Raw genomic sequence first — 12,591 nt, forward strand, 5'->3', positions numbered from 1 at the left:
GCACTTTCGACATATCGATAACTCCATCACCACATCTCTCCTTCAACTATTGATGAATTTCAATTGGTTTCACACCACGCAAATTCAGAAAACGAATGATTGCACGCTGTTCAAGTAAGGAAAATGTCGCCATTTTAAGTATTTAAAACAGTTCTCATTTTCGCTGCTGGCGGTAGAATTACATCTGCCGTATGGTGCTACCATCTCTGGGACATATTGACAATGAACGCGGCCTCATTTTAAAACAATGCACATGTTTCTATCTCTTTCGAGTCCGGAGAAAAAAAATCGGAGGCCTTAGAACTTGAATGCACCTCGTACGATTACCACGTTAAACATTAGTAGGATACAGTTGGATGTTAAAATAGCTGCTCTGAAACAGTTTCTGTATGAGTCAGCGACGGATGTTGCTCTCCTACAGGAAGTGGTATGCCCACAATTAAATTATTCCAATTACGTTGATTTTTATAATATTTCCACTGAAACGAATGTTGGCACGCCCATTTTAGTTAGAGAAGGCATCCCCATACATGACGTTGATCAATTAGAATTGGGGCGAGGTATTGGAATAAATGTAGCAGGAGTTACTATAGTCAATTTATATGCTCCTTCTGGTAGCAGTAATAGAGCTGCAAGAGTCACATTCTTTAATGAAAGCGTAATTTATATACTGAGGAAAAACCCCCTCCAACTTATAATAGGGGGAGATTTTAATTGTGTATTGAGTCGAAAGGATCAAATCCCCAACTTCAATTACTCAACTGACTTGAGACGTCTTGTTGTTGATTTAAAATTAAAAGATGCCTGGGAAATAAAATACCCAACAATGGTGAACTTCACTCATATTGTTGCGAATTCCTGTAGTAGAATTGACAGAATTTACGTATCGGAAAATTTAGCAGATAAAGTACTGAAAACAGAAACTGTTCCCGTTATTTTTTCCGATCACAGTGCGTTGTCGACCTGCGTAAATTTAACACCACAACCTATCCGAAGAGTAAGAAGCCAGTGGAATCTAAATATGTCGTTATTATCAGAAGATGCCCTAACCTGAGCTTGGGAAATGTGTCTCCGTTCACTGAACAACTTTCCAAGTGTGATAGAATGGTGGACCCAACGAGCGAAACCGAAGCTAAGGAAAGTTTTAATATCTTTTAGTATAGATATGGCCAGAGAAAGGAAACAGACTGTAGAATTCTACTACAGCGTGCTCAGGGACCTTTACAATCACACAGATGCAATTCCTACAAGATTAAAAGACATCAAGAAAATAAAAGCAAAGTTAATAAGTCTGAAACGTAAGGAACTGGAGGGACTTAAAATAAAATCCAAAGCAAAGTCAGTCACTGAAGATGAGACTGCTGCATTGTACCACCTTGTCAGACACGCCAAGAATAGAAGAAGTTTCATGGATGAACTTCAAATAGTTAATGGTACCATATTCACCACCCAGAAGGAAATAATTAAAGAGATCTAAGCGTACTGTGAACGTATGTATGCGTCAGGGGAAACAAACGAAGAAGAATACGATGAGCTCTTTGCTACATATCTTCCACGAATATCGCGAGATGATGATGAGACATTTCTTCGGACATTACCAAGGAAGATGTATTAGAAATCGTGTGCAGCTCCCCTGCTAGAAAATCTCCATGACCTGACGGACTGCCCATTGAATTCTATAAACGATTTTGGACTCTAATAGGAGAAAAGTTCATCGAAATTGTCAATGAAGTCTTACAAGGAAAGCCAGTGCCTGCAGAGTTCAAACAATGCAAAATCGTGTTGATCCCAAAGAACAGAGGCCGCAAACAAATAAACAACCTACGGCCGATTTCGTTTTCAAATTCAGATTATAAAATTATAGCTCGAGTAATTAACAAGTGCTTTACACCATGCACTGCTGACATCATAGGCCAACAGCAGACGTGTGCTTTTAGAAGGACGATTTTACAAACTGTGGCTTTGCATCGTGATGTCATTGCGCTAGCGCAGGCAAGTAACATAAAATGTGGACTGCTTTTCATAGACTTCCATAAGGCATTTGATCAAATTAATCACAAATACCTGATAGAGACAATGCGCCGAATGGCCTTTCTGCCAAAAACCATCGACATCATCAAGAACATGGCAATGGGTGTTACTGCACAAATCTCCGTTAACTGTCAACTGACAAAAAGAAATTGAAATAAAAAGGGGTGTTACCCAAGGAAGCCCCTTATCCATGCTCCTGTTCGTTATATCGCTGGAACCTTTCTTGAGACAGCTACAGCACAGGCTGACAGGCATTACCATTCAAGGGACAAAGACCGTGGTAGATGCTTACGCGGACGATGTAGGCATAATCATCAGAGACCAAACAGATGTGACACAACTAGAGATGATACTTGCAAAATACTGTTCCACATCAGGTACAAGGGTAAATGAAAATAAAAGTAAATTTCTAAATATAAAGCGGCTTGCTAACTTGCGCATTGAGTGAGCGAACCATGTTAATGAACACAAACCTCTTGGAATGGCATTGACAAAATCCCTTTTAAAAATGATAGCAATAAATTGGCGGGAGGTGGCAAGAAAAATCAAGGGAGCTTTGATTGAAAACTGTCAACGTAGCGTAGACCAGTTCCAGAGAATACTGTTTATCAACACGTATATTTTATCCAAGGTCTACTACATAGCACAGGTTCTCCCCATTCCATCAATGGTGGCGAAGACGATCATGTCCACCTTAGCAAAGTTCTTGTGGAAAGGGGAATTGTTTCGAGTGCTGGTGAAGACAGCAGTTTAGGATCCAAGCGATGGAGGAATGGGTCTAACCGACATCAAGTCTAAAGCGATGGCATTGTGTGTCAAACGAACTTGGAGCATAATGTGTAATGATCCAGAGTGCATTACAGCAAAACTATACGATATTGTCAAGACAGAAAGTGTAGAGCCGCCGATAAAAATACAAAAAATAAGTTTTAACTTGAAACACATTTGGGAGTATTATCGTGAACTAAGTTATCTCAGCAAAAAGCCTTTAAACTTCAAAAACGTTACAGCAAAGGCGATTTTAGCTGAATGACGGAAACATGAAATGAAAATTAACATAGAAACCAAATATGCTGGAATAGCATGGAATGTGGTCTGGAAAAACATCAGTAGTGATGTTCTTTCGTCTGACGTGAGAACAGCGTGGTACAAGGTAGTCAATAACATCAACAGTACTAATGAGCGTCTCTTTGCCATCGGGTTAAGTGACACAAACCTCTGCAGCAAATGCAACCTCGTTGATAGTGTGCCTCATCGTTACACTTGTGGAGATCGGATTATCAACTGGAGGTGGACCAGGGAGAAAATTGCTCAAATAACAAGAACTTCAGCAAACAATGTACCGACTAACATTTTCTTCAGACCAGAGGAAAGTTACTACCCTCAGGCAAAAAATAACGCAGTGATTTGGTTAATGGGCAAATATACAAGTTATGTTTTTAACAATATTGGGAGCAATGAACATATTGAATACAAGATGTATATGGAAAATGAATTCGAGAAAATACTTAAATATCAGAATCACAATAAGAAATATGGTAACATGCTCCGAATTGTCTTCAACCGAATGGGTATAGGTTAGGAACTGGATTCCTAGTAGAGAGGGAATGGGTTGGGTCACGTTCCCGACCCTAACCTCACCTGCAAGTCACACATGAAAAATAAATCAGTAGTACAGCAGATACAAGAATATGGCGAGAAACATCTGGTGTCTGATGTAAGGAAGATCTTGAACTCCCTATAGACGCGTTTAGAAGGCTGGAACTGACAAAAATAACAAGGCAGTGAAATATTTTGCGATGTCGCTGTTCGGGACTTCTCTTCTGTCCATGTAATTTACCCTGGAAGGAACACACATCAAGGATTTACTGGATGATTAATTTGGGCCTGGGAAATGATGATGAGGAACCGGCTGCAGAAGAAGAAAATTTGCATGCTGATCTGCCACCAGTTGAAGGCGACAATGAAGGTGCGAAATTGTGCTACTGCTAAAGACTAATTTTTTGAATGCTGTAATTCATGACTGCAACTATCTGTGACCTTATTTATGTCATTTCGTTGTAGCCATTTTTGTTACTGTTTTTGGTGAATTAAAAAGATGATGTGAAAAAAAATCGATCTACATTCAATTCTTGATGTTAGTTGATTCATCCTTGAGCAATGTATCAATCATCTGGTCACGTTCCTGATCTTTGTTGAAGTCGAGGGTGAGGGAGATGGTGCTGACTTACAGCAAGTAATACGCGATGAAGTTATCTACTCCATGGAGGTGGCAGCCATCTGTAGAATACTATGCAATCAGATAAAGATATCGAAACTGTCTTTGGCTGACCATATGGCGCTGAATGGCATCTGCTAGAGATTTATGATTTGTAGAGATAATCACCTGATGGCCCTCAGCATCGTCAAAAAAGTATTGTAAGGCCTAGTAAACCATGAGTAGTTTGAATCACAAGCTGGCCATCTTGTCTGAGAGGCTGTGAGCTTTCTGGAGAAAAATCATAGAGGATGTGTATCGCATACTACTCTATGCTGGGCAACAGCATCTATAGCTGTGTTGCTGTCGTTGGTCGTAATTGTATCTTATGCCTCTGGTACCCTGTGTGCAAGAGCAACCACATCTGCAAATTCTGCTTGTATTCCTGGTGTCCATAATAGTTTACACTTGCTCTGCATGTGAAGGCACCTGAGGCTAGATCCTCTGCAGCACATGGAGATGTCGTCTATAAAAATTAAGGATTCCAAGAATCGTCGAAGGTCATTTGTGCAAGGAGATGGCAGCAGTCGAACCAGTTGTGTGCTGTCCAGTGTCAGCTTAGCCCCTCCACATTGACTGAATGCCCAAGAAACATGACCTCATGTTTACGTAATTGTGACTTGTCTTCATTTATGGTCGCCCCTGTGTCATGGAGGGAAGTGGGAAAGGGTTTGAGGTGAACTTTTGTGGCTCTGATGATCGTGGGAAGAAACTATAATGTCATCTAAATATGCATAGCAGCAGTCCAGTTTAAACAATACCCCATCAATGAAACATTTCCAGGTCTGTTTTGCATATGTGAGGTCTCATGCTGTCACCAGATACTCATTAACATGAATAACGTGATGATGGCCCTTTTAGTAACATCGTATGGATGCACAGATGTCTAGAAATCTGACACTTTACAATCAGTAACAGACAAAAGCAGTTGTCCCCTCAACCGTATGGCTGAAAACCTGTATGTGTGGTGCATGGTAACTGTCATAAATAGTGTGTGAGTTAAGTGTTTTATAGTCTCCAGTAATCGAATAGAACCATCTTTCTTACCTACTAATTTAATGGAAATGCTATCTGATGGATGTACAATGCCTCTATACAACATGTCATTCACTATAATCCCGTTCATCACAAGAATAAACCGGAAGTAAACATTGCACTATGTATTCTTCCATGTTTGCTGGAACCTCATTGGATTTCCGTTTCATGTGGGACTGCAGCCAAACTGTCTCGAGCACTGTCAAGTACGATAATAGGGGTACATTTTGTGCTGTACATTACACGCACATTGACTAAGCGATTATACAGGACAATGTTATGTTGGTAATCTGGCTCCTTGATTCTTTTGTTTGTATACGTCGAGTATGACGAGTAGACTGTCTTTGCTCTTGATGTTCACTCTCTTAAGTGTGCTACATGTTATATGTTGTTATCAGAATATAAGTATTATGAACAATCTGTTACTTACCTTTTTCAATGCCTAACCTTGCTCTGCTAAGAGGTTATGGGCTCAGAACAGTAAATCTGTGCGGTGAAGTATGTTTGTTGTGTGGCTAGGAAGATAAATAACTGAAGAAGCGTGTTAGGTTATGACCCCACGTTGTGTGTGATACTTGTTTTGATTTGTGTTTTGTCAGCTTCTTCAGTATTTGAACTCTCGTTTTTCAGAAGGAATCAGTCGCGTATTGTAGTGCTTTGAATTTGAGTGTCTGAAAATGGCTTCAGATGTAAGTTTGATAAAAACCACTGCTCCAGTAGTAGAGAAACTGAGAAACAAGGATGATTATAACACATGGAATTCGGAATGAAACCCATTCTAATGCACGAGAAATTATGGCATTATACCATAGGTGCAAATACTGCTACAAATGCAAAGAAGGATATAGATGCATGGACACTTATTCTTTGCATGCACATGTGGAAAACACAACTAAAGCAAAGGAAGTTTGGAATAATTTGGAAAACCTGCTTGCTGGTAAGAATAAAGGCAGATGGATGAATCTCTGGGATGTTCTGCTGGATAATACATTATCCAAATGCGAAGGAAATATTCAAAATTACGTTACTCACATTTTGGATGTAGCATGGGCATGGGCATGGGCAAACCAATTGATGATTGGCTAATTGTACTGATTATGCTTAAGAGGTTTACCAAAAGTTTGTTTACCATACCGGATGGGTATACAGTCCAGTACAATGGATGAAAATTTCACATCAGAAAATATCAAAGCAAAGTTGCTGAATGGTAGTGTGGACGAATATTTCAAATTGGACAAAGATGACGGTGATAATGTCTTATTTACAAGAAATCACAACAGGGTTTCTCAAAAGACAAGCAAGCGAAGAAGAAAGTTAAATGTTTCAGTTGCTGGAAGTATGGTCACTTCAAGTCCGAATGTCCTCAGAAGCAAGAATCGTCAAAGAAAGAATCAAAGGGAACAGAAAAGTCATTGTTTTGTGCACTTGGTATGTCAGATTTCAACCAGAATAAGTGGATCATTGATTCTGGAGCATCATTACACATGACTTCAAGAAAAGAATGGCTTAAAGATTTAGAAACAGAAAGTACCAAATAAAAAAATTATTAAGTGTGCTGATAATGTTGAATTAGTGAGTGAAGGTAAGGTGATGTTATTGTCAGTTCATCAGATATATCCTCAATAAAGAATAATGAGGCAGAGGAAGAAGAAGAAGTCAGCAGTGCTGAAAGTGACAGAGATCAAGACCCACACTACATCCCAGATGCTCAGTATGTAGCAGACACAGAAGAGACTGAGGTGCAGCCGATGGACCCTGATGTTTCAGAAGAGGATCAACCAGTCAGAAGGTCAGACCATGTACCCAAACCCAAGGAGTACCCAGATGATGTCACCTATTTGGTAAGTGATTTTTCTGGTTTGAGTGAAGACCCTGTGAACTTGGAGAATGCCATGTCGAGAAGTGACAAAGAAGACTGGATACAGACCATGAAAGAGGAAATTAAGTGTTTCCAGAACAATGGTGTTTGGGAACTTGTGGATCCACCAAAGAGTAATAAAAGTATTGTAGGTAACAAGTGGGCATTCAAGCTGAAAAGGAATTGGGATGGTACAGCACTCCACCATGCTAGACTTGTTGCTAAAGGGTTTACACAAAAATATGGTATTGATTATTGTGAGACTTTTTCACCTGTTGCGAGACATAGTACTCTTAGAGTACTTACTGGCAGATTAAAAGTGTCTGTTGGACCAGTATTCAAAAGTGGGACCTTTGCCTTTTGTGTGTAAATGCTATATGGAATGAGTTATCCAAGCAAGATTCACAACACGTACTCACAGTTCACTTTTGAGAGTACCTCGTCTCCTACCTTCCAAACTTCCTGCAGACTTTGTGGGGCCAACACTCCTGGAAGAAAGGATACATCGAGTACTATCTGCTCCTGTAAGTGATAGCAGGAAATACTAGATTGAAGGATATACTTGACTGTAAATGCCTTGGTATAATCAAAAACTTTGTTGGTAAATAAGTTCCCTAAATCATACTTAATCATCAGAGAAGACTTGAATCGCCTAACAGGCAGTTAGGATAATTACGATTTCGTTAGTGGTTCTTGTGACAAGACATCGTGTGCAACATTACTGAACGCCTTCTCTAATGACTAGATCTGACATCTTTGAGGATGACCAGATCTAAACTGATGTCAATAACCTCTAGACAGTTGTAGCAACGATGATCACCAAAGTACATAGGGCAAACAAAACAAATAGAAAGCTTTATATCTTCTGTGAATTATGAGGATAAAGAAGCAGCAGTGTCGTATCTCAATGAGAAACTTCAAATGTTTAGCCAGGACAGGAGCATTTAGAGAAACTATGTCTCAAGTTTAAAACAATAGTTGACCTTATGCTGGATAGATTTCTACCCAGTAGATCAATTCATGATGAAAGGTTCCTGAGGCTCCTCTTTCTAAAGAAAGAGGAACTACTGCATAATAGGTGTACAATCAAACATGTGGCTATACATAGTAAGATGATGAATGAAACACATTTGGATGTCAAGAGAGGAGTGTGTGAAACCTTCAGTGACTTCATAGCAGAATATTGCTGAAAAATGTTTCACAAAAAACCAAAGAAATTTCTGTTATAGAAAGGGAATTACCGGTACTGGCACAGTCACTCACAGACGAGACTGAAACTGAAATTGAGGGTGGCAAAGCAAAAGCAGAAACGTTTCTCTCTGTTTTCAAATGTTCCTTTAGAATGGTAAATCCAGGTGTGTTGCCCTAATTTAGTTCTTACACAACTGATTAACCTCTCAATGTTTTGAACAATTGACAACAATGTCAACAGTACAGACAAAGTGACTACCTACTATTGCTAACAGTCAGCCAATGTGAATATTAAACTTAGAAAGTGTGGTATGTGGTGAAAATGTCGAAGAGAAAATACTCATTTCATGAAACGTTAAAGAAAAAATTTTCGTCTTTTAAAGAAAGTGACATAAACGATAAAACTGAGTGTGTGGTATACAGATCAGTGGTCCTATGAGACAAGCGATAAGAACTGTCACCTCCAAAAGAAGAAGCTCAAGGAAGTGCCATTGGCATCTACAAGTAGCAAGAAGATTAATTCGTTTTTAAGAGAAGTACTTCAGGAATGTCTGCATGAAAATGGCTGCTGATGAAGGCAAGTCTACATGTCATGCTGTCTATCACAATCATAGCATTCGATCAAATACTACATTTCTTCTTTGATTTGTAACCTTTTTGACATGACTGAATATTGTTTTTCTGGAACTAAAAGTGAAGCAATTATTGTTAATGTGCTTGCCCCCATGTTTTTTAGTAATATCTAATGAACTACAAAAAGCAAGATACGTTTCTATAATGACTGATGCATCAAATCACAAAGCAATGGAAATGATTCTATTAGCAGTTCGATATTACATTTCTGGTTTCGGCATAAAAGAAAAAAATTTGGATACCAAATATGTTTCAAACAAAACTGTAGCGGCACAACCGTTTAGGATAGCGAAAGTTAGTTTTGTGCAATATTCTGAGCACAAGTTACAGCCAGGTGCTGGCCGTATTGCAGTTGTGAAGTATATTAGAGGCCTCAGAGCCGTCAAATTGCTGAAAGAGTATACGTAGCAGTTTTGCATGTCGCAAATCACAGGCAGAAGGGCCCACTGGCCAACCTAGTGTGTTATGAGTATGTGACGCGAAGCAATGTGTATGGCAAAACAGAGACATACAGCCACATATAAATAACTGCAGGTTTCTAACGAGATTCATTCAAGTGTGGCAGCTCTCCTGTCACACCATCAGCTACACACAGCAGCAGATGGGGCACCAGCATTCCAGTCCACGGCAGGTCGCTGGTTCGACCCTCTGAAGCCAACGCGGGGTCCATAGCCAGCCAGCGGCGGCTCACTTAACGGCTCGATACCATGGATGGTCTTCCTGGCTTCCAACACACGCTGGAGGCATCCCGAGGCGAGGGCAGCAGATTCAGATGCTGGATAGCGGGCGCTTCTTGTCGCCACAATCTCAGCCACACCAGTGGGCAGCATGCAGCTGGCCACATGCAGCTCACACTGAGTGGCGCTGAAGCGGCAGGGATGCAGACTGTGTGTGCAGGGTCGCCAAGCTGTTTCGCAGATACTGAAGTGGTGTCCTCAGCATTGCTGGGCCCAGTCATGCAGACCAAGAGGAATGGGGCCACTGTATTTGGAAACAAGAAATCAATTGGAAAGTTCGGATGAGTCTTAATACAATGCCTTCTACATCTTCCCACTACAAAACGGTTGATGCAGAAATTCAGTTTATTGAGAAAATTTAAACAAAGTATTGTTCAATGAACAAAGTAATTGCATTTTCTGCAGGTAAGGCAGATACCAAATTTTTGGGACCTACCATAATGGGACAAAGAATGTTTACCAAGAAGTTCAAATAAAATTGAAGAATTCACTTATTGGCGTTGGCAGTGGTCCTCACATTTTGCACAATAGTGTTTCATCAGCAGCATATGGTCTGCCAATAGATGTTGTGGGGATTCTGTCCAAAATTTACAAATACTTTAAAATGTAAACTGTTAAAACCCATGTCTTTAAAGAATTCTGTGAGTTTAATGGTGCTGAATACCAGTCCCTGATAAGTAACAACAAACCACTTTGGCTGTCCCTTCTTCCTGCCTTGCGGAGGGTCCTTGATATTTTCGAAGGACTTAAGACATACTTTTTGTTCCTTGACAACTGCCCTCATATGGTGCTAAATTTCGTCTCTAATAGCACTTTCCATTATGGCTTAGCACACCAGTTAAAAGTTTTTGTTGCTAGCATTAAACCAACACAGAATTAAAGTATCTCACTCTCTGAAACATTTAGGTAGACTGAGAATCTTATAAAAAAAATTAAATTTCTAGAAATATTGACAGATTAATAAGAACAGAACTTAAAGAAATGTTGAGAACTCTTTTGCAAGAACAAATTAGGAGAGCTTCTGTAAAGTTTGGAAGGTAGGAGACGAGATACTGGCAGAAGTAAAGCTGTGAGGACCAGGCATGAGAGTTTTTCAAATAATACAAAAAAATTTTTTGACGAATGTGTGTATTACATAAAATGGTGTGTATTTGGTAAGTATTAATTCATGATCTGTCTTGAATTTGTTGACACGATCTGCCTCATTGGACTCATGTTCAGGATTCTCTTAAGTTTTTGTCACAGTAAGGTAGTTCTCTGTCTGATTTCAATGGGAATTCGTTACTTGATGAGTTTGAACATGTGGAGAACATAACGAAACAGCATGTCAAATGAAGGATAATAAAGGAAGTGCCTCTAGAAGAAATGTGGTATGCAATATTTTTGAAAAGTAAAAATTGTAATGTTTCTTTCGAAAATATAGAGAAAATTGTTAATTTTGTGTTATGTCTGCCAGGTACAAATGCTGCAGTAGAAAATGTTTTCATTTTGATCAACATGTACTGGGATGATGCAAAATATCATGCTAATTTTGATACAATGACAGCTATTATTATTGTGAAAACTCATTTCAGTACCTGTTTTACAGACTTTTATGATTATCTGTTTCCTGACAAGAAAATGTTAGAATCAATTAATTCTCCTGGTAAATATAGCAAAAGCAGATCTTAGGCTAAATTGTACAATTCCTTCCTTATTACTGATTAATAATGTTACAGTAGATAACTTTTAGGATTAACAAATTGTATCTATTTAAAACAGTAACTCAACAATGCGGTAAATATATCCACACTATGGCAATAAAAAAGTATATACTGTATCAGCATTTTTTATTTCAGGGAGAAAAGTATTTTATTTATGTGTAATATTCCTACATTTTCCTTTCTCATTCACAAAATGAAGATACATTGTTGTTAAGGGGCTTTCAGTTGCTGCATCGTCATAGGCCTATTATCTACTTCAAGGTATCACGAAAACTAACAAGAAAGGTAAATATAAGTGTAGTAATGAAGTTCAGTATAAAGTATAAACACAAGTGCCCCTGTTTCTTGTCTTTCAAAGCTGTTCACCCTACCCGTTTTACACAAGTTTCTCAGGCATTTTGATAACAGAATGTATTTTTTCTAATGAAACAATAAATGCACAGTCGCATTTATCTCAGGCGTTTTATGTTCCTTCACATCTCGCCTTTTCATCCCACACTCCCAGGCAAAATTCGACGTTTTTTTATTTTTTAAAGTAAAAACGCTCCACAAAGAATAGTGTTTTTCAGTCTTCAGAAGTGTAGATTTTATCAGATTGAATTGCCTTTTTGTTTTCCTTACTGATCGTCTTCAATGCATACACACGCAAATGTCGTCATCACCCATTGTCAATTAGGCCTCTTTTGGACCTCTTCTTTGATGAGACTTTCTGTCAAAGTTTACATATTTTATCAGTCAACATGTTGTCCCCTGCTGTTTTAAACGATTTTTGACATTAGGGCTACATCCAACGCACATTCTGCAACATTTTGGAGCTGCAGGACTAGGTTTTCAACTCTAGATGTGTGTGAAACTACAAAAATTATTCGCATTTACCTTATATACATAGGTTTGTACTTGTATTTGTATTAACGTTAACTTACTCGCTTTTGCTCGTTGTTCATGCATGAAACTTCACTTATGCTGCTGTCTAACAAATTGACAGCTTTTGCACATGATTTTCGTCTATAAATGTGGAAATCAAGAGCATAAAATTGGTATTCTTTCTTAGCCAATCTTTCACAGCGGCATTATCGGTTTTAGTTGGTTGAACTCGTGTTAGAATTACAACATCAAAAATTCTGTAGGTTTTGAGAATTATAGTGA

Source organism: Schistocerca piceifrons, chromosome 2 (genome assembly GCF_021461385.2).
Source record: "Schistocerca piceifrons isolate TAMUIC-IGC-003096 chromosome 2, iqSchPice1.1, whole genome shotgun sequence".
Taxonomy (NCBI): domain Eukaryota; kingdom Metazoa; phylum Arthropoda; class Insecta; order Orthoptera; family Acrididae; genus Schistocerca; species Schistocerca piceifrons.